The sequence below is a fragment of the Cibotium barometz genome, chromosome 36 (genome assembly GCF_041138505.1).
Source record: "Cibotium barometz isolate CiBa-2024 chromosome 36, ASM4113850v1, whole genome shotgun sequence".
NCBI lineage: Eukaryota > Viridiplantae > Streptophyta > Polypodiopsida > Cyatheales > Cibotiaceae > Cibotium > Cibotium barometz.
Genome location: NC_141081.1, coordinates 23,326,758 through 23,351,001, shown reverse-complemented (window position 1 = coordinate 23,351,001; position 24,244 = coordinate 23,326,758). Strand labels below are relative to the sequence as shown.

The 24,244-nt window shown below is 42.2% G+C and overlaps 2 pseudogenes; both read left to right on the top strand.

The window, feature by feature from the left end:
* Window positions 1-18,738: 18,738 nt before the first annotated feature.
* LOC147617637 (uncharacterized) lies at window positions 18,739-19,230 on the top strand (annotated as a pseudogene).
* A 3,677-nt stretch (window positions 19,231-22,907) lies between these two features.
* Window positions 22,908-23,734, top strand: LOC147617636 (secreted RxLR effector protein 161-like; annotated as a pseudogene).
* The last annotated feature ends 510 nt before the right edge of the window (window positions 23,735-24,244 follow it).

Here is a 24,244-nt window from a genome sequence, read left to right as displayed (position 1 = left end):
ATGAAGGATCTGGGGGAGCTCAGATATTTCTTGGGAATTGAGGTGATTAGGTCACCACATGGTATTGGATTACTGCAGAGACAGTATGGCTTGGACATGTTGTCCAAGTATGGTATGACAGGCTGTAAGCCTATTTCTGTGCCATTGGATTAGAATGGCAAGTTGAGTGCAGATTCAGGAGAGATCTTGGAGGATCCTACTATGCACAGACGCATAGTAGGAAGTTTGATCTACATGACGATCATCAGACCAGATTTGAGCTATGCTGTTGGGTTGGTGAGTCAGTTTATGCAGGTTCCACGGAAACCGCATTTGGATGCAGTGAGACGCATACTGAGGTATGTGAAGTCTACTTTGCATTGTGGACTATTCTATGAGACTGGGACAGAGATATGTGTACATGGGTACACAGATGCTGATTGGGCTGGTAGTATCTCAGACAGAAGATCTACCAGTGGATTCATGTTTTCTTTGGGGAGTGCTGCTGTGACGTGGAGCAGCAAGAAGCAGCCTACGGTTGCTCTATCGAGTACAGAGGCCGAGTACAGAGGAGCTGCTATGGCAGCATGTGAGGTAGCTTGGTTGAGAAAGCTACTTGCAGATTTGGGTCTATCAGTGGATAGACAAGTTGTCATTTTCTGTGACAACATTAGCAGTATACAGTTGGCCAGGAACCCAGTCTTTCATGCTCGTACGAAGCACATAGAGGTCCACTACCACTTCGTCAGAGAGAGGGTCTTGGCAGGAGACCTTGACCTTGTTTATGTCAGCACAGAGGATCAGGTAGCTGACATCTTCACCAAAGCATTGGGTATAGAGAAGCTCCGCAGATTCAGGGCTTCGCTTGGTGTACATGAGATGGAGTTGAGCTCGAGGGGGAGTGTTGAGATATCGAGCTCGTCTAGTGAGGCGGTGGCCACTGATGACCCGCCTGGGGGATAGGCCCCACACTTACACCACTGGCATGGTTGGTGAGATCTTGGGTGATATGCGGCCAGTGGGATGACAGGCTGTGTGACAGCCACTCTAGAGACTGGCATAGTTATAGCGCCAGCTCATTTAGTCGGGTTCACACTATAGAGAACCCGTGTATGTATTTGGTTGAGTACCTTTCATATTGTGTGTACTCTTATTCTTGTATATGGTGTGTTGAGTGTTGAGTAGAGAAGAAGAAGATTTTCAGCCTCTCACCTTGTGTGTTCTCTATTAGGGTTTTGTGAGTGTGTGTGTGTGCTTGCAAGAGCTCAAGCTCTCTTCCCCCCTGCATCTTTTCAGTGGACACTACACATATTGTGTGTCTTCTCTTTTGTGTGTATGAGAGTGAGAGACAATGGCTTCTCTCTATGGCTATGGTGAATGAAATACATTAGGGTTTGGGTCTTTGCTGGTGTGTGTGTTGCCTCTTCTTCTTCTTGTTTCTTTACATGGTATCAGAGCTTGGTGCTCTCATCTAGGGTTTTGTGAGTGAGTGAGTGAAGAGGAAGAGAAGACTCTTGCAAAACAGAGAACATATGCCCGGTGGAGGATCAAATGCAAAGGCTAGAAGAAAAATTGAGCTAAACCCTTCATACCCATGCTAGATTAGGTCATTCCTAAGGTGCTAATCATTTCATTTGGGTATTGGCCTCTCCCCAGAGCCCTAGAAAGCAGGCAGCGCTTTTTTGTAGCAATTTTGGGATAGCTTTCATGTTTTTTGCTCATACTTGATCAATATAGAGCCAATGCAAGTGGTTGAAGTCACTTGGAACTTAGAAAATATATGTTTGGAGCTGGCATTAACATTTGGGAAGCTTACTTGAAGGATTTGGAGCTCATTGAATCAAATAACCAGTCATTAGCAGAATTCCAAAATTGTGTTACAAAAATAGAGCATTACTAATCAAAGCATTAATCTCTACCTATAGAGAATTAAGCTAATTCCTTTGGTACAAGTAAGGAGCCATGAGTTTCTAAACTTTTGGTTCAAAAATTTTTGCATTTGGATCAGAATTTAAGAAGCTAGAGCAATTTGATTGACAGAAGGTACCTGACATTTACAGAAAAAGTCAAACAAGAGAGTTGAGAAAATTGATGGTTCTCACTCATCTTAAGGAATTTGGTCAAACCCTCTTAGGGTATGTTGGAGAAACATGTTATGAAGCCAATGAATGCTTAACCATAGCATTTGAATAAGATTTAGAAGATTTAAAGCAGAATCATTGACTGGTTCTTTGGTGAGAAAAAACCAGAAAATATTTTTTTTGAAAAGTACCTCATGCATTCAACTTGATTTGAAGCCATATTGCAAATGGAACATTGTGGGATGTAAAGACACGTATTACAAATATTTGAGGTGATTTGAAGTGATTTGGAGGTTCACAGGTATTGCATACAAGCTTGTTCTCACTGGGTACATTCACTGCATAGAAACCATGGGTAACTGCATAGAAACCATGGGAGATGGTCTAGTGCAAATAGTGGGAGAGAAGCTTGATAGAACAAACTTTCAAGTGTGGAAGTTTCAAATGAAGAGTTTCCTCAAGGGTAAAGGCTTGTGGAGCCTTGTGTCAGATGAAGATCCGGAGCCACTCCTCCCTCATCAACCTACAAATGCTCAAGTGCTAGCTCATAAGCAATGGGTAGAGCGATCATCAAAGGTGTTGCATTATTTCTCTATTTGTGTAATAGATGCCTTGTTAATACACATTCAAGATGCCGATACACCAAGGGAATCCTGGAGTATACTATGTCAAATGTATGAAATAGATACAGGTGCTCGAAAGATTCAACTCAAGCAACAGATTCATAGTGTGACAAGGAGAAATCGAAGTATTCATGAGTATGTCCAGGAGATCAAAGGCTATGCAGATTCATTGTCCTCTATACATGCACCGATGGATGATGATGATTTAGTAGCTCTTACATTACATGGCTTAGGTCGGGAGTACAAGTCATTTGATACTTCTATCTCAGTCAGATTGGGAGGAATGCCAAACTTCAATGAGCTAGTGTCATTGCTCATTGTGGAAGAACTAAAGCTTGGACTTGGTGGAACAAGTAATACAGGTGGTGCATCATCATCGAGCAATGATGAGCATGCAAGAAACCAGGCATTCTATTCAGCTAGAGGCTCTCGAGAGGCAAGGGGAGATTTGCGGCTCGAGGCCGTGGAGGACGTGGTTGGAATGACAGGTTAGCTCGCTCAACCACAACAAAATCAGAATTTTCAGAATTCTCAGTCTTTCTTTGGATCATGCGAAGGTCGTGGATTTCAATCCCATAGGGGGAGAATAGCAACAGGTGCTCGTGGAAGAGGCCGATGGTAAGGCCCTCAACAAAATATGAATGGGATTGAATGCCACTACTGTGGCAAACTAGGACATATGGTGAAAGACTGTTACAAAAAGCAAAATGATGTCAGAAATGGGAGACCACAACAGGGTAACTATGCATCCACAAGTAACAATGATGGGAGTTCAAACCATCTTTTTGCAATGAAGCATATAATGGGTACGATGTATTCTCAGAATGCAGGAGATGAATCATGGTACATGGATTCAGGTGCCTTAAACCACATGACTTGTCATGGTGGTGAGTGGTTTGAAAGGATGCAACCATTGGAAACAAATGGTTATGTTGTCACAAGTGATGATACTCAGCATCCCATTACACATGTTGGGAGTGTTCCATTGAGGATGCATGATAGGAATGTTAAAAACATGTCAGAGGTACTGTATGTGCCTTCTATTACAAAGAACTTGGCATCAGTGGGTCAAATGGTAGAGCAAGGACTCCAAGTGAGGTTCAATGAAAATGGCTGTTTTGTGGAGGATTTCAAGCATGGCTCTGCAGGTTGATTGCCAAGGGCAAAAAGGAAGGTAGATTGTTCAAACTGGATGCAGGTTGATTGCCAAGGGCAAAAAGGAAGGTAGTTTGTTCAAACTGGATGCAGGTATACTAGAGTTGAACTCAGCCATGTTTTCTAAGAGTCATGGGATTGTGCAAGACATTGATATGTGGCACAAAAGGATTGGGCATGTAAACATACAAAGGTTGAAGAACATGCAGGTGAAAGGCATAGTTGGAGGACTACCAAGGTTCAAGTATGATGGTAGCCATCATGCATGTGAAGCATGCCAGTTTGGAAAACAGGCAAGGTTGCCATTTTCTAAGGAAGGAAACATGAGTAGAAGACCATTGGAAATCATACATAGTGATATTTTGGGACCTGCACAAACCCCAACTATCAATGGAAACAAGTACTATATCACGTTCATTGATGACTACACCAGGTTTATTTGGGTGTACTTTCTCAAGGAGAAAAGTGAAGCACTTGGGAAGTTTATAGAGTTCAAAGCTTATGTGGAAAAGCAACATGGTAATTGGGTCAAATGCTTAAGGACAGATGGAGGTGGTGAATACATCTCTCATGCATTTGATGACTACTTGAGGAAGCATGACATACGAAGACAACTTACATGCAGGTACACCCCTCAGCAAAATGGAGTTGCTGAGAGGAAGAACAGGGTCATATGCGAAGTGGCAATGGCCATGCTAAATGAAAAAAATATGCCAAACTATTCTTGGGCTGAAGCATGTGCTACTGCAGTGTATGTGTTGAATAAGGCACCAACAGCAGCCATACACAAGAGCACACTAGAAATGAAGCTGACAGGCTATAGGCCAGACATTGGTCATCTCAAAGCATTTTGCAGTATTGCATATGTGCATGTTCCAGATGAGAAGAGAAGGAAATTGGATCCGAAAGTAGAGAAGTGCATATTCATTGGCTATGCACAAGACAGAAAGGCTTACAAATGCTACAACCCAATCACTAGGTAGGTTCTTATTTCACGAGATGTCGTGTTTGATGAGTTGGCAAGTTGGTACAAGGACAAAGAAGATGTTATGGTAGATGATATTGATGCAGATGTGTATGTAAACTTGCCTAACGAGGTCTCTACCTTATTATCAGGACCTGCAGGTTCATCCAATGAAGCAAGTAATGTGAGTCCATGGTCTAGGAGACTTAGACATGAGAATGGTAGCACTAGTAGTAGTGCTGTGGATAAAGGAAAGAAGAAAGTTGAAGGTATTGGTGTTACAGGTTATGAATCTTTGAGTTCTAAAAGTCTTGATGAGGAACTTGGGATTCCAGTTTTGTGTACACCAGGTATTAGGCATGAAAGATATGTGCCTCCTCATGCTAGGAGAGTTCATAGTGAACCGTAGGTTGTGAGAAGATCACAAAGGATAAAGTATCCCATGGAAAGACTGACATACAAGGGGTTATGCAATGCATTATGTATACATGACATCTATGCTAAAGCATGAGGAACCAACATGCTTTGAAGAAGCAAATGGAAAGCATGTATGGGACAAGGCCATGAGGGAAGAAATGGATGCATTGAGTCACAATGGAACATGGGATTTAGTTCCACTACCAAGTGGAAAGAATGCTATAGGTTGCAAATGGGTCTACAAGGTGAAATGTAACTCACAAGGATTGATTGAAAGGTATAAAACTGGTCGCAAAGGGATATGCACAGACACATGGAATTGATTATGATGAGACGTTTAGTCCCGTTGCCAAGATGGCAACCGTGAGATCAGTCATCTCTATGGCAGCCTCAAAGGGCTGGGAGTTACATCAAATGGATGTCAAAAATGCATTCTTGAATGGTGAACTACAAGAGGAAGTTTATATGGAACAGCCAGAGGGGTTTGTACACCCTCACCATCCCACATATGTCTGCAAGTTAAAGAAAGCACTCTATGGATTGAAGCAAGCACCACGTGCTTGGAGTGACAAAATCAGCAAATACCTCATGAGCATTGGGTTTTCTGTTTGGTACTTGAGATTCTTCATTGTATGTGAAGAAGACAAAAAGAGGTATTGTGGTCATAGTCATCTATGTTGATGACTTGATTGTGACAGGTGATTCTGGCAAGGATATTGCCAAGGTCAAAGAGATGCTATGTACAGAATTTGACATGAAGGATTTGGGAGAATTGAGATACTTCTTGGACATTGAAGTTGTGAGAAGCAAAGATGGTATATGGCTGGTCCAAAGGCAATATGCCTTGGAAATGTTGGCAAAGTATGGTATGACAGGTAGTAAGCCTATGAGTACACCTTTGGAACAAAATGTAAAGCTACGGGCTGATTTGGGAGATGAGTTGGATGATGTTAAAAATGTACAGGAAAATGGTTGGTAGCTTGATCTACTTGACCATAACAAGACCGGACCTCAGTTATGCAGTTGGACTCATTATCCAATTTATGCAGAGTCCAAGGAAGCCACATCTAGATGCAGTGAGGAGGATTATGAGATATGTGAAAGCCATAGCGCATTATGGTTTACTCTATGCACATGGCAAAGAGTTGGATGTGCATGGTTACACAGATGCAGATTGGGCAGGTAGCTCCTATGATAGGAGATCTACTAATGGTTATGCTTTCACTTTTGGGAGTGCAGTGGTTAGCTGGAGTAGCAAGAAGCAACCCACCGTTGCTTTGTTCAGCACAGAGGCTGAGTATAGAGGAGCAGCTTTGGTTGCATGTGATGTTATGTGGCTAAAAAAGCTACTTGCAGATCTTGGTGAGCATCATGATGGGAAGGTTGTCATGTACTGTGACAACATGAGCAGCATACAGTTGGCTAGTAATCCGGTCTATCATGCGAGGACCAAGCACATAGAGGTTCACTATCATTATGTGCGAGAGAAAGTTCTTGATGGGCAGCTTGACTTAGCATATGTGAGAACTGAAGAGCAAGTTGTAGATATCTTTACCAAACCATTGGGTAAAGAGAAGTATGAGTACGTCAGAGACAGACTTGGAGTACTAGAGATGCACATGTTGAGCTTGAGGGGGAGTGTTGAGATATCAAGCTCCTCGGCTCTACATTAGGGTTTGGGTCTTTGCTAGTGTGTGTGTTGCTTCTTCTCCTTCCTGTTTCTTTACAAGAATAATGTCAATAGGATTTTGATGAACCAACCATAGTCTTAGTATCTTTTGGATCTTCTCATGAGTATTATACTAAGAAAAATATTATACAATTTAAAAAGTTTCAAAAATATTTTTTAAAATTTAAATTTAACTTCATTTTTGAATAGAGCACAAAAAATTGAGCGTTTTTCCTTTTTATAGCTCATCAATCCAAGTTACGGTTTAAAAATTATGACCATTTTTTCATCTCTATCCAGAGCCGATTTTCAACTACGCTTAGCATGATTGATATCCAAGTCAAGATAAGGCCACGATCAAGACCTTTTTGAATTTTTTTTCCAAATAGGGTCTTGGTCATGTCCTTATGTGGACTTGGATATCAATCATGTTGAACATAGTTAAACATCAAGTCTGGATAGCGTTGGAAAAATGACCATAACTTTTAAACCGTAGCTCGAGGTTAATGAGCTCTAAAAAGCAAAAATGCTCATTTTTTCATGATCAATTAAAATAAAAAGTAAAAAATACTTTTATATAATCTTTTAAAATCTTATTTTAATTTTATAATATTTTGATTAATATAATAAAATAATTTTAAATTATACTTTTGATGAATGGGATATTAAAAGACTACTTATTTTTATATCTAATGTAGGTATGTGATTCAGATATTTGTGGGCATTATTCATGAGCTAATTTTGTAATCTCCTTTGAACTTTATAAAAGATAACCAAATTGATGATAACCCAACCCACAATTCCTTTGCTCTAAACTTGTTCTCTCCACCACCATGCCCTCTTTGATATCTTTGTAAGATATCCAACTACAGTGTGAGTACATATTTGAATTTAAGTTAAGGAATTCATGAATCTACTGCTTAGGGTAGGAAGAAAAATAAGAACATGAATTTGCTTGCTCAATTGTGCTCGTTGTTTAGCCACCCCATTCTTTATTTCCTAGCTCTGCATTCACAACAAAATTGTCATCAAGTAAAGTGCATCGCTTAGGGTGTTAGAAAGATCTTCATATGTAGCAATCTCCTCTTCTTCTTCCTCTTCCTCACTAGAATGGGAATGATTGTATAATAGATCCATGGCTTAACATGTGATTTGTTGATTATCTATTTCAATCACCTTGCATGCAAACATTATAATAACAAGAGAGGCTCATTGTTCTAAGTGTCCTACCATCATCTTTTAAATACCCCTAAACATTGTGCAAGGAGCAAGTCTTCTCAATGTGTTTACTAATCCCATTTATTGCATTTATAGTCCCATTTATTGGATCTACCAACCTTGCCTTCTTTGATCTCCCAAAACACACTCTTATTACATCCCTCTCTTTGGATACAAAGCTCAATTTGGCAATGTGAGACAAGTTATCTCTCAAGAAGGCCACAACATCTGCAACACTTTCTAATTTTGTTCCATCTATCTTTAGTTGTTCATGCATTAAAATTGTCTTTACAACAACACTAGCCTTATCATGCTCACCCTTACCATGCCAAGAACCAAAGAAATTCTAGCTAGGTCATCAACATCATGTTTGTGAGTTTGCATATCTGGCTACAAAGTAGAATCACCTTTTGTCCTTGACTTGGGAAGTAGCACCATCAAACCAAACCCAATGCTACATCAATGAGATTCCTTGCTCTCCTATAGCCATGCATAATGTAACATAAAGCAATGTTGAACATAAAAGCTATCATGGACTCTATCATTTGAAACAAAGAAATGGAAGGTATTTTGCACATCACCAGAATGCCACATATATGTGATGTGAACAAAAAAGGTAACTTGGCTTGATTGCCAATGCATGGATTGAATCTCATTCTGCTCTTTAAATGTATAGTTCTTTGCAATGATTGCTAATGCATGGAGGATTGAATCTCATTCTGCTCTTTAAATGTATAGTTCTTTGCAATGATTGCTAATGCATGGAGGATTGAATCTCATTCTGCTCTTTAAATGTATAGTTCTTTGCAAAGCCGACTACTACTGATACACCTATGCTCAAGGAACCATAGCACACACTCTTTAAATTAATTAGCCTACCATTTGTATATAAAATTATGTCATATAAATTTCCAAAGATAAGTATTTAATAGTTGTAATAAAAAACCACTATAACTCATCGCTTTTGCATAAGAATATTCCTTTTCTTTATTTCTCTCTATGTCAGTCTTCTCTCTATGTCAGTCTTCTCATTATTTCTCTCTATGGCACTCTAACTCACACAGAGAATGGGGAAGGCTACAACAAAAAAGGTAAGGCAAGGGTGAGCTTTACTGTCTACTGTGAACATTCACAAGTGGGGAGAGCTTGTAGTTTTTTTTTTTACCACCTTTTTACTACTGCTGTAGCAAGATGGAACTCTTCAACAAGCAATGGAGCTTCAATGCAAGAAGAAGGCAAAGAAATGCAACTAGGAGGGAGGTAGCGCTTCTCCTCCAACAAGGCTTCTCCACAGTAGGGAAGAAGCTTGAAGGGCTGGCCTCAGAGTGTCCAGCAGGGGAGAGCTTGCTCACAAGGCCAAGCACAAGCAAAATGCAGAGGGGCACCTATGAAGAGTGGGGGGGCTTCTCCTTCAGCCCACTATACCCCCTGGACCTTTTATAGGCCAGGGGAAGCCACTAGGGGGGGTGAAGCACCCCACTCCTCCTGGACAGAGGCGACCAGCAGGCGCATGCTGCCGCCTCTGTTCATGATGGGGGAGGGGGTTGAGTAACCCCCTCAAGTGACTTAAGTCACTATTATAATAATATAATATTAGTATATAGTATTTTTACTAACTATTCTAACCTATTGGCCCCACTAACTCATGCTCCTTCCAAGTGTTTGAAAGGGGTAAATATTGGAAAAAATTTTATTTCAGAAATGATTAAAATAAGCAAACATCAAGTCTTACACCTCTACTTACACCTGTAAGTTTGATGTAGCTGAGACCTTTGATAAATTTTTGATGGGGGAATATCTTGCATGGGATTTTCTTTCACTTTCTTATCCCATCCCATCTATCAATGCCCCATCAGGTGTAAATGCTGGGGATCCATAATATCTAATTATTTTTATTAAGAAAAATATGCATTTTTCTCCCCACAGGCTTCACCTTTGGGTTTGGTATTTAATTTGAAACCCATAATTCATCCTTAATTTTTCCATATTACTAAGGTGTTTCCAAGATTAATATTTATCCAACCTTAGGTTAAAATAATGGCCATAACATTCAATTATAATTTGCACAGGGTCAGGGACCATTTTACTGACAAGGCACCTCATTTTGGATTTAATTTCTCCTTACTCTTGATCACCGCACAAGGCCAAATATTTTGAACAATGTGCAGGCCCATTGTTAATTTTATTCATATCCTGGATAATTTTTATATGCACAATAATTATTACAATGTTCCCAGTATAGGGATCTTATAGCCTCAAAAGGCCGAGAGTTACATCAAATGGATGTTAAAAATGCATTCTTGAATGTGGAACTACAAGAGGAAGTCTATATGGAACATCCAAAGGGGTTTGTACACCCTCATCATCCTACATATGTTTGCAGGTTGAAGAAACTCTATGGATTGAAGCAAGCACCACGTGCTTGGAGTGACAAAATCAGTAAATACCTCATGAGCATTGGGTTTTCTATTGGTACTTCAGATTCTTCATTATATATGAAAAAGACAGAGAGAGGTATTGTGGTCATAGTCATCTATGTTGATGACTTGATTGTGTGACAGGTGATTCTGGCAAGGATATTGCCAAGGTCAAAGAGATGCTATATGCAGAATTTGATATGAAGGATTTGGAAGATTTGAGATACTTCTTGGGTATTGAAGTTGTGAGAAGCAAAGATGGTATATGGCTGGTCCAAAGGCAATATGCCTTGAAAATATTGGCAAAGTATGGCATGGTGACAGGTAGCAAGCCTATGATTATGCCTTTGGAACAAAATGTAAAGCCGCGGGCTGATTTGGGAGATGAGTTGGATGATGTTACAATGTACAAGAAAATGGTTGGTAGCTTGATCTACTTGACCATAACAAGATCGGATCTCAGTTATGCAGTTGGACTCATTATAGCCAGTTCATGTAGAGTCTAAGGAAGTCACATCTAGATGCAGTGAGGAGGATTATGATATTTGTGAAAGCCACATCACGTTATGGTTTATTCTATGTACATGGGAAAGAGTTGGGGATGTGCATGGCTACACAAATGTAGATTGGGTAGGTAGCTCCTATGATAGGAGATCTACTAGTGGTTATGCTTTTACTTTTGGGAGTGCAGTGGTTAGCTGGAGTAGCAAGAAGAAACCCACCGTTGCTTTGTCCAGCACATAGGCTGAGTATAGAGGAGCAGCTTTGGCTGCATGTGATGTTATGTGGCTGAAAAAGCTACTTATAGATCTTGATGAGCATCATGATGGGAAGGTTGTCATGTACTGTGACAACATGAGCAGTATATAGTTGGCTAGTAACCCGGTCTATCATGTGAGGACTATATCTACATGATAGACCGTGGGTGATGGCCTACGAGGGTCTTCATTACCACAATTCCCATCCTCCATTAGCTTATCATCCGTACATAACTCGCTGTATTGGAGAGCGCACGCTCGATGACTCAACCCCACTCCGTATAGGATCCCATGGCCGCTTCGACGGCCCTCAAAGTCCTTGTGGGTGGCGGGAGTACACCCCACGTTCCACCCGAGGGGGGTCTCTACCTCGGAACGTCTTCATGCGGGGCACCCGGCGGGTGGCACCCACACGGCAACAAGTAGGGATGGCATAGCTCATCGTCACCTGATCCATGGATATCCAAATCTCAATGCATGTGGTCATGTGTGCAACATAAACACATGCTCATGAAAACCAAAAGATGCACAAACAATCTCTTCTCAAACTAGTGGTAATCCATAGCAAGTAGATTTTTCCCAACAAACAATAGAATACGCATGTCCAGAGACCTATGCTGGTATGGGAGAGAACTACTCTAGGAGTCTTTCTCCTCCAACTTCACCCCAATGGGTGAATATCAAGTCTAGCTTAACCCGGGGGACTCCTAATGTTAGGCTAGCCCCGTATTAGTTCACTTAGGGTCTTCTTTTACCCCGGAGGATGACTTGTCCACGATTAATTCCAAGGGGGCCCCACACTCCCACTGGGGTGGCTCCCTTTTCTCATTCAAGAGAGGTCCAATAATCACATTCTCCTATCAAGGAGAAGTGTTTAATTCATGGTCTAATTATCCTAGACTGGATAATTTATTTCCAGGTATCCATGACCTTCGGGGAAGGTTTTCCAATAATTAAATTACTCTTAATTTTGGGTCATCTGCTTGTATATTTCCCGCAAGGTCTATTTAGGATTTTGCCAGGGAAATACGGAAAAGAATACTTATTTTTACTTCTACTTACTCAAGGCGGGGTATAAGTTGGGGTAACCCCTTAGCCAATGGTGGCATCTTATTTCCGAGAGAGCACTTAATCCTAAATGACTCATGATTTACCCAAATGGGAAAAAGTCAATTTCTACTTAACCTTTCCGGATTTATTCAATACTGACAAATACTCTTATTATTTTATTGTCAGGGTAAGAAAGTTTCCACTTCCCTTCCTCTTCATTTTTTGACATAGCCAGTTTTATTCCTATTTTATTTACTATATTTATTATCTATATTTTTGCTTAGATTAATTCTAATTATTTAATTTTAATTATTAAAGATTCAATTATAAGGAAAAATACTGGAAATGACGGGAAAACCACTTACTTCAAATGTTAAGTGAGTTGAAGCGGTCTTTACCGGAATTCCCGTGAACGGTCCTTTCTTTCAACTTGCCCGCGTCGTCTCCGATTCTCCACAAGCTTGGATGCCCGGAAATTTGGGAGTACAACCCTTGGAATGAAGCGGTTACACAAGCTATATTATAGTGAGGATTTCTTGCAATTTGGAAACCCAATTATACAAGGGAGGAAGCTTGTGGATGGCTGGGAGCAAATGGGTAATATGGGCACTCACAAGAGGGTAGAAGAAAGCCCAAATGAGAGCTTACACAAGCTATAGCAACAACAGTAGGGATTCTATTTCAACAAGAGTTTTCAAGCATGCATGAGAAGAAGACTTTTGACAAGTTGAAATCTTTGGGCAGTCTATACACTCACAAGGAGGAGGAAGGAGACCAAAAGAGAATCACAACAAGGCTGGAGCACTGTAGACCTCTTCCCTCAACAAGGAGGCTCAAGCATGCATGAGGAGGAGAGGCTTGAAGTTGGCCAAATTTATTGCAGCAAGACCACTTTTTTCCAAGGAGTAGAAGAAGCAAGGGAACAAGCAAAAATACCATGGGCTTACGGGGGAGGCTTCATTTCTCCACTGGGGTTCAAACAGGAAAGAGATGTAGATGGGAACTTGGCTTGAAAATCTACAGCAGCAGTAGAGGGATTCTCCCAAAGAGCAAGGAAGCAAGGCACCAAGAAAAAAAACAAGGCTTTGGGGTGGGGGAGGGCTTCCTTCACCCCCAGCTCCCCCCCATGGCTTTTATAGGCCATGGGGCTCAAGGGGGGGGCCTTGGGTCCCCCTCCATCCTCTCTCTTACATCCTTCCTCCCTTGAAAAACTCGAGATGTCCTCATCTTGTGAATAGGGGATAATCCTTCCTTAGATCCTCCTCTTTTTCCCAAGTGGCATCCTCAACAGGATAAAACTTCCACTTGACCAAGTATTCACGGAGAATACGATTACGGAGCGACTTCTCGCGCACATCTAAGATTTCTTCAGGTTCTAGCTCGAGCTGACCTTGAGCTGCAAAAGTCATTTGATCTTCATCTAGGATGTGACTAGGATCAGGTACATACTTCTTTAACAAACTGACATGGAAAACATTATGTACCTTTAGCTGAGGTGGTAACAGTAGCTCATAAGCTTGATCTCCGATCTTTCAAGTGATTGCATAGGGACCACAATATCTTGGAGAGAGCTTTTTGTACTGGCCCAAGGATATGAAACTTTGCTTGGGTCGCACTCGGAGAAATACCATATCACCTTCCTCAAAGGTCCTCACAGACCGCTTTGCATCAGCATACTGCTTCTGACAATCTTGGGCTGCCTTAATATCCTTTCGGATAGCCTGCATCTGATGATCCATCTAACTTAAAGAGAAAATCATCCTTGGTGGTGATTGGCTATCAAATGCAGTGTATTCCATTGATCAAAACATGAACCCTGCAACTTTGGAATTCGAATCTAAAGGGACTATAACCTTGCTCCTGTAAGAGGAAATCAAGGTGACTAGCCCAAAGCATGCACCTATTCTCAAACTTTTGAGAATAGACATTGAACTGACCATAGGAACATCTATGATACAAGCACAATTCTATCTATGATACAAGTACAATATCCTTAGCATATAGACAATCTTATGATGGTAGAGTTCTGGAAAATACTAGGCCAATCACAATGTTTCAAACTTCACAAGAATGGATTCCATTCGTAAGGGATCACCTAATGTCAACCTTATGATCCTTTGATCAAATCATTTACATTGGCTCTAACTCCATGAACTATAAGTACAAATTTTGTGCTAGAAGTAGATATCATCTTGGGAGGATGATATATGCCTAAAAACCAACACAATCAAATTGATGATACATTCTATAAGAAGGAAGATCCTACTATAAATGAAGTCTTAGACACTCTTCACAAAAGTCAGTTAACCTTCACCATCAAACCCAATGAAGGTGCAACCTAATGCACCCAAGCTTACAACCTCAATAACAACTACCAACCTCAATCATCAAGACCTATCTTCCACATCAGTAGTTTCCCTTGACAAACTGCATAAATACTTCAAAGAGCCCTCATAGTGTAACCTCATCAAAGGCAGTCATTAACCTCATAGTGTAACCTCATCAAAGGCAGTCATTGAGCTAATTAATGCTACAATAAAAAGTCAAACCTCATTTTAATGACTACAAATCATGAACCAACCATAAACCCTACATCTTCAATTGTCATATACAAGGAAGATTCTACATTGGAAACTCCTCTTTCATCAGGAAGGAACACACGATAAACTCCCAAACCTCATCACCAAGAGCCCTTCTTGAAATCATTCCCCAAGCAAAGGCAACAAACAAAGGCCATATCTACAACAATAGACAAAGGTAAATCTATAGCCTTACCCACCAACTTTCACTCTTGAGCCTCTTTCCATTCACAAGCTCAGATGGAATATACCAATGACAACAGTATATAAACAAGGGAAACCTTGACATCAACAACCCCTCTAGCAAGGGCCCGATTTTCATCAACTCAAGAGACCAATAAAGCAAGAAAGGCCACAAGTAGCACCAAGGTGACACCACCAAAGAAACAACTCTCATGATATTTTAACAACATTATGGGTGAACAAAGCACTACTCCAAGCACAAGGCTTTTATGAAGATGCATCGTCGATTCGGATACCTTAATCTCCATCAAAGCTCAAACTCAACAATACAAATCCACATTCTGACATGCCAAAATGTCCACATGCTAGGAACAAGCTCAAAATAGGTATAAGACCACCATCACTTCATATTAGGTTCCTAAAAGATTGTTACAAGCATAAGGTTCATGAGGGAAATACACAAGTGTGGATCCCCAGCAGATGCCAATTAAAGCCATGATCTATTGTGAGAAAATTACACAAGTATGGATTGTTGGAACTAGGGTTGTAGGAAAGCACACACAGCTTGGAGAAGAAGAAGCTCTAGAGCACACAACACAAAAGTAGTATTACTAAGTGTGTAAGAACAAAGATAAGGTAGCCCTAGAGTGTTGGGTGTGTATATAATGCACGGGGGAAAAAAACCTCCTATTGAGGGAAAAGTGCCCCGGTGGTCCTAAGTGTGCTCACACACATCACTACCATAACATGGTAACAAATCCCCCCTAGGAGTGATGCTGTGAACATGAGCTGGTACTAAATGTATGGGAAAGTGTCAGGCCATATGGACTATGATCAATCCATAAAAGAAAGTAAGCCCAAAGCTTTGTGAAAAGCTTCAAACTTCTCATGAGGCAATGCCTTTGTGAAAAGATCAGCAAGGTTATCCTGTGTTGGCACATATGCCAAACTGAGCTCGCTCTCATAGAGAGCCTCTCCCTGACATAATGATAGTGCACCTCAATGTGCTTAGTGCAAGCATGGAACATTGGGTTCCTCACAACTGCCAATGTGCTCTGACTATCAGTGAATATGGTGGTGGCAGATGGCTATCCAAACACCCAAATCCACAAGGTGTATGAGCCAAACACACTCAACTGTAGCTGTGAAAGCTGCCTTGTACTCAACTTCACAACTGGAAGTGGCCACAGTAGGCTACTTCTTACTCAACCATGATATGCATAAGTTGCCAAGCATGAAGCAAAAACTACTTGTGGGACACGCGAGTGTCATAGCAACCAACCCAATCAAAATCTAGAAAAGCATGTAAATTTGGTGGTAATGATCCCCGTGGGATAAAACAACCCAAGGTGCCTCATACCACTCAAGTAGCGAAAGAGTTGCTTAACTGCCTACTACTAATGCTTAGTGCCTGGGCTATGCATAAACTTGCTCATCTATGTGAGGTCTCCATAGGTGTAGCAATAGTCTTACAATCCTCAAGATCGAATCTACGCAACAATGCCTCAATGTACTTTGTCTAACATAAAGCAATACCTCCATCACATTGCTTACACTGAATGCCCAAGTAATGATGCAGTAGGCCCAAATTTGACATCTCAAATGCTGAATTTAATTCAATCTTGAAATTTACAATATGCATCTCATTAGGACCAGTGAGCAGCATGTCATCCGCATATAGCACAATGATCAAAAGTACATCACCTTCATGCTTTACATACAAGGTGCTCTCGGTTGGACTATTACAGAAACCATGTGCAATCAAATATGCATGTATCTTCTCATACCAAGCACGTGGCACTTGCTTTAAGCCATACAATGCTTTCTTTAATCTATATACCTTGGTTTCTTGCCCTTTTTGAACAAAACCATGAGGTTGTGTTACATACACCTCATCATGCAAATCACCATTCAAAAATGCAGTCTTGATGTCCAATTGATGTACATTCCAACCATGATGAGCTGCCAATGCACAAATGCTATGAATGGTTATCATATAGCAAGTGGAAGCAAAGGTCTCATCAAAATCAAAGCCCTTTTGCTAAGCATAACCCTTTGCTACAAGCCTGGCCTTATATCGATCAATGCTACCATCAGGCTTACGCTTTAGCTTATACACCCACTTAGTGCCAATTGCCTTTTTATCAAGAGGCAAATCACATAAAGACCATGTGCTATTCTTCACAATAGCATCATATTCAACATGCATAGCAGCCATCCAATTTTCTAAATTTTGTGCCTCTTCAAACAAAATAGGCTCTTCTTCATTATACATACTCGCAACAGCCAATGCAAAACAAGCTGATGCATATGATGCATGCTGAGAACCAAAATGAGTACGACTAGGCAAAGGCCAATTTGCTGTCATGCAAAGTTTGCACTAGCCATTTAGGCATTGACTTGGACTCTCATCAAGTGCATCATGAATATCTGCATCAGAAATGGACTGATTTGTAGACTCATTAAAAACCTGTGTAGGCTGTATATTTGCCTCATTTGGTGCTACATATGACTAACCACAGCACTACCAAAACAAAGGCAACAATGTCTCATACACATCTTGTGAGCAAACATGTACATCTCTGGTACATGAAAGCAAAGGCTAAACTGCATCCTCAATAAAAACAACATCTTGACTGACCAAGATACATTTAACTGCGGATGATACAAATGATAGCCTTTACTTTCTACACTGTAGCCAACAAAAATGCATTTAATAGCCTTATTATCCAATTTCCTATGATGCTACTCTAGTACAAGAGCATAAGCCAGGCAACCAAATACACGCAAATAAGCCATAGATGGCTTGCAACCATGCCAAGACTCATATAGAGTGACAGACTTTAATGCTTTAGTGGGACATGTGTTAAGTACATATGCAGCACACATTATAGCTTCTAGCCAAAATGCATGTGGCAAGGCTTGGCTCTTAACTATACACCTTGCTATCTCCATGAGAGTAAGATTCTTTCTCTCAACAACGCCATTCTGTTGTGGTGTATAAGGCACTGTACATTGATGTTTTATCCCACGATCTACCAAGAATGCATTGAACTCTTTAGATATATACTCCCCCCCTCGATCAAAATGAAGGGCGCCCACTTTACAGCTGTTACCATATACATGAGGTAGTGATGTGTGTGAACACACTTAGGACCGCCGCCGGGGCACTTTTTCCCTCTGTAGGAGGTTTTTTCCCCCGTGCATTGTATATACGCCCATCATTCTAGGGCTATCTTATCTTTCTATTGCAACTCTCTATTGAGTGCCTTGTGCTACCTTTGTCTTCTCCAAGCTGTGTGTGTTTCCCTGCAACCCTAATTCCAACAATTGGTATCAGAGCAGTAAGAGCTTCGCGGCAGCATCGCCAGGACCCTCCGCTTCATCTCCTCCGATTGAGACGAGTTTTTATACGCATTAACAGGTTGCGTCAGAATTTTGATTCGAGGTCGTTTCGGCCTCTGTTTTTGCATTGCAAGTTCTGCGCAAGCAGTTTCGTCATTTTGTGCAGAATTTTTGTCAGTGCTGTTTTCTGCGTAACAAGCCCCTTACAGTCTTCTAAGGTTCGTGCTATACAGCACGTATTGTTCCCACTTCGTTTCTCCTCTTTTCAAGCAGTTTTCACATCAGGTACAAGCATTTGTCATGGCTGACAACAACACAGATGTGTTCAAGATGTTTGCTGCTGCTGCTGAGGACAGATTGGATGGGGATAATTATCCTATGTGGGCTTATATGATGCAACATGTACTTGTGTCAAAGGGCGTCTGGAACATTGTGCAGGGCATTGATGTACGTCCTGGTTCTGCGGATTCAGGGGATGTTAAGGATGCTGTAGGTTTTGTTGCAGGGATTGCCCCTATTAGAGTTGTTTTGCCTACGGCTGAGCAAGCTCGTTGGGATGTAAGAGATGCGTAGGCTCATGCAGTGATTGTATTATCCGTGAAGCGCACTATTACTCCACACATTCGTTCAGCAAAATCTGCAAAGCAGGCTTGGGATATTCTAGCTGGTCTTTATGCAAGTCGCAATGAAGCTAAAATTGCACTACTGCGTAAAGAGCTAGAGTCGAAGATTATGCATGAGGAAGATGATATGGACACTTTCCTTGCTAGTGTCAAGGGGGGCTTTGGCTGAAAATGTCTCGAAATGTACTATGGGCACCCTCCGTTCTGATCGAGGGGGGGAGTATATGTCTCATGAATTCAATGCATTGCTGGCTAGTCGTGGGATAAAACACCAATGTACACTGCCGTATACACCTCAGCAAAATGGTGTTGCTGAGAGGAAAAACAGGTCACTTACGGAAATGGCACGATGTATGGTCAAGAGTCAAGCTTTGCCGCATTCGTTTTGGCTTGAGGCTATCATGTGTGCCACTTATGTACTAAACAGGTGTCCTACGAAGGCTTTGCAGTCTATGACTCCATATGAAGCATGGCATGATAGAAAGCCATCTATTGAGAACATGCGTGTTTTTGGCTGTTTATCATATGCTTTGGTGCCACAAACACAGCGCAGGAAACTGGATGATAAGGCTGTCAAATGTATTTTTGTTGGTTATAGTACTGAAAGCAAAGGTTACAGGTTGTATCATCCACAAACAAAGCGTATCTTGGTTTCACGGGATGTTGTGTTTGTGGAGGATTCTGTTCAGCCCCTGCTGTCATAAACAAGAGACAGTAATGTAAGCTCACAGGACATTTATGACAGTTTGTTGCCTCTTTTCAGTGGTGGAAGTTCACATGTAGATTCCAATGAGGCAAATGTACAGCCTATGGGGGTTTCAGAAAATGTTATGAATCAGCCTATCATCACTAATGCAGATGTACATGATGTACTTAATGAGGAAGTGGCAGAAAATGAGCAAGCTAGATGTATGCCAAAATGGCTGGTGCATACTTTACGTGACAGTAAATTGGATGCACCTTTGTCTAGTTGTACTCGTTCAGGTTCTCTCCATGCATCTTATGCATCAGATTGCTATGCTTTGGCTGTTTCTAACTTATGTGATGTTGAGGAACCTCTGTCTTTTGATGAAGCACAGAATTCAGAAAATTGGTTGGCTGCCATGTGTCAGGCTAAAATCTGAGAGGGTTTTTTGGTCAGTGTACATATGGTGCGTGTGGTGTGCAAATAAATTTTGCCCTGAATGCCCTGGCAAGTGTACAGGCTGGGTGGTTTTGTTGAAAGCTGGATTATGCACGTGTTTGTTCCGGAGAAAATGCTGGTGATCTGGGAATTTTATGGCAATAATGTAGTGTGCCGGTGGTTGCTAAATGGAGAGCATCGAGATTAGAAATTGATGGGCTTGATGTGAATGATGTTGATGACGAGAATGCAGACAACTCTCGCATTTATTGGAAGGTTCGGCGCGGTGTGATGTTCTGGAAAAGTGTAAGGAAGGGGCTCTTGTAATAGTAGTGGTGGCCATAATTATGTGGTTTGGAGACTTTTTAGAAAAATATTAAATATATAATATGGCCAATTTAAACAGCCACGTGAAGGCATGGGTGGTCGCCAGCTTAGAGCTCTAGAAGCTGGTGAAAGTGTCGAAGGCGTAAAAGATGAAGGCGGCGGCCGTTTTGAAGGAGCCGGGTGCCGGCGAGGTGGGGTCGTCGCCTTGCGAGTGGACTGCAACGCCAAGAGAGAGTCACCTTGCGAAGGGGCTGCAACGGGAGGGGGTCGCCGTTTATACCTCTGAGGAAAAAACCAGTTGGGGTTCATGGAAGGCGAGGCTGTCTGGTTGTTAGGGCTGAAGCTGAGGGGTGTCAGCAGCCATCAAGGGAGTGAAGGCGTGTGTGGTTTGAGTAGCTAGGCGCATGAGAAAGCCGCCTTGGTCGACCAGAAGATTCTCAGGTGTATGCAGCTGACGGCTGGGAAGGTTAGCGCTACTGGCTGTAGGAGCGCAGCTACTGGAGTAAGGTGACTAATTGAGGGCTGCCTTTTGTGTGTGGGGGGCCTCGTATGGTTGGGCGTGAGACAAGCAGAGAGAGCTGTTGGCGACTGGAGAGAGCTGCTGGGGTGACTCTAATCCAAACAAGAAGGGCTGCAGGCTGGCGTTGGCAGACAAGGAGTCGTGGGGACAAGGGATCTGGAGCACTTGAGCCAAAAGAGAGAGAGGGATTGGTGTGCAGCCGTAGGTGAGTGGCTGGTGCTACTGCAGAGATATGGCCTCGAAGGCAAAACGCCGGTAGTCACCTTGTGTACAGGGAAGTAGAGAGCTGCTGTGGCTCTGAAGTGACGACGGGTAAGAGAGAGGCTGGTATGGGCCTTGTGTGTTGGATATAAAAGGGTTGATGACTGTAGAGAAGAGGCTGCAGGCCTATGGGTAATGGTTTAGTATGAGCTGGTGATTGAAGCAGCAAGGGAGGGCTGCTGTGAGTGAGATGTGGCTTGGGCTAGATATCTGAGGATGCTGCGGTGAGCAGTGGGTTCGTGGTGAAGAGATTGTGCAAGGCTCTGGTGGTTGGTGAAGCTGCTGGTCACGACATACAGAGAGTGGGAGCTGCTGAGTGAGGGTTAGCTGGTGTGGGCTCCTTCTAGAGAGAGTAGTTGGTCTTGTGTGGGCGGTGATTGCAGGCAGTGCGTGGATGCTGACCAGAGAGGGAGCCTTGGGCTTTTGTGTGGGTTGGATGCAGAAGTGGTGCTGATGTGTGGGCTGGAGACAGTGGGGCTCGCCTACGACAATTGGCAGGTAGCAGCAGACAGAGAGTAGCCAGGCTACAGAGAAAGTGAAGAAGGGTTGTTGGTGTGGGCGCCCTCTGGAGATTATAGGGACTGGGAAACAGAGGCTTGGTCGTCAGACGCAAGGGTGTACTCCCTTGGCAGTAAATCCTGGCCAGAGTCCTGGTCTTTGGTGTATTTGCTGTGTTTATACAGTGTGTATGGTGTTGTGTGTTTGCTGAATATATCATCTGTCCTTCATGGTTTTGAGCTGTCTTATGGTGTGGGTGGGTGGCTAATGTTGAGAGAGTGTTCCAGCCGGTGGCTGGTGGTGCCCCGTTCCTGGTAGTTTTTCCAAGTTTGGGAGGTGGAAGAGCTATAGAGGCAGGTTCTTTCTTCTTTTTTTCACCTCACACCATGCAATCTGAATATGATGCACTTATAGACTTTATATGATTTGCCTCCTGGCAAAAAGGCCATTGGTACAAAGTGGGTTTACAAGTTGAAACGCAAGCCGGATGGTGAGATTGATCGCTATAAGGCTCGACTTGTTGCAAAGGGCTATGCACAGCAAAAAGGCATAGATTATGAAGAGACCTTTGCTCCCACTTGTCGTATGACTACTGTTCATTTTCTATGTGCATTGGCAGCTCATTTTGGTTGGAATGTACATCAATCTGACATTGTTACTGCTTTCTTGAATGGTGACATATTTGAGGAAGTTTATGTAACGCAGCCTCACGGTTTTGTCAAGAAAGGACAAGAAGATAAAGTGTGCAGATGTAAGAAAGCTTTGTATGGGTTAAAGCAATCTCCTCGTGCTTGGTATGAGAAAGCTGATACTCATTTGGTCAAATGAGGCTTTCGTAATAGTCCAACAGAAAGCACACTATATGTAAAGCGTGAGGATGATGTACTTCTCATCGTCGTTCTCTATGTGGATGATTTGCTGATCACTGGACCAAATGAAAGGCATATTGCTGAATTTAAGGTTGATTTGAATGCTACTTTCAAGATGAAAGATTTGGGGCTGTTACATCATTACTTGGGAATACAGTTTAAGCAGTGTGATGGTGGTATTGACAAGTTACATAGAGACATTGCTATGTAAATTTGGACTTGAAGATTGCAAACCTATTGCCACTCCCATGGAAACAGGTTTAAAATTGAGTCTTCATGATGCAGGTGATCCTGCCGATGTCACTCTTTACCAAACTGTTGTTGGATGCCTCATTTATGTATGCAGCACGAGGCCAGATATTCAGTTTGCAGTAAGTCAGGTCAGCAGATTTATGCATAGCCCAGGGTCTAAGCATTGGCAGGATGTCAAGAGGATTTTCTGCTACTTGAGTGGCACTTTACATCTTGGCTTGTTTTATCCCAAGGGGGGATCATTCCCGCCAGATTTACATGCTTTTTCGGACTCAGATTGGGCTGGTTGTTTTGACACGCGAGTGTCCACGAGTGGTTTTTGTTTCATGCTCGGCAGCTCATGCATATCATGGTTGAGCAAGAAGAAACCTACTGTGGCCACTTCTAGTTGTGAGGCTGAGTACTGGGCAGTCTTCACAGCTACGGTTGACTGTGTATGGGCTCAGACGCCTTATGGTGGCTGATTTAGGTGTTGGACAACAGGACACTGCCAACACAATCTACACTGACAGTTAGAGCGCATTGGCAGTTGCGAGGAATCCAATTTTTCATGCTCCCACAAAGCACATTGAGGTGCATTACCACTATGTCAGGGAGAGGCTCTCAGCAGGAGAGATCAGCTTGGCCTATGTGCCAACACAGGCCAACCTTGCAGATCTTTTCACAAAGGCATTGTCTCGTGAGAAGTTTGAAGCTTTCTGCAAAGGTTGTCCTATTTGTGCCAACACAAGACAACCTTGCAGATCTTTTCACAAAGGCATTGTCTCGTGAGAAGTTTGAAGCTTTCTACAAAGCTTTGGGCTTACTCCCCTTTGTGGACTGATCATGTCCTTAGGGCATGGCACTTCCCTATACTCTATGTGCCAGATCATTCACCGCATCACTCCCAGGGGGGATTTGTTACCATATACATGAGGTAGTGATGTGTGTGAACACACTTAGGACCGTCGGGGCACTTTTTCCCTCTTTAGGAGGTTTTTTCCCCCGTGCATTGTATATACGCCCATCATTCTAGGGCTATCTTATCTTTCTATTGCAACTCTCTATTGAGTGCCTTGTGCTACCTTTGTCTTCTCCAAGCTGTGTGTGTTTCCCTGCAACCCTAATTCCAACAACAGCCAGAAACATTTTCAGCCAAAGAGACAAACTATTTGAAGCACCTAAACACTTCGGACTTAGCTTTCATAGGATACACCCATGCATTCCTGGAAAAGTCATCAATGAAAGTCACGAAGTATAAATGATTACCAAATGATGGTGATTGCATTGGACCACATACATCACATGTATAAGCTGCAATTTGCCAATAACTCGCATAGAACCATCCTTTGGA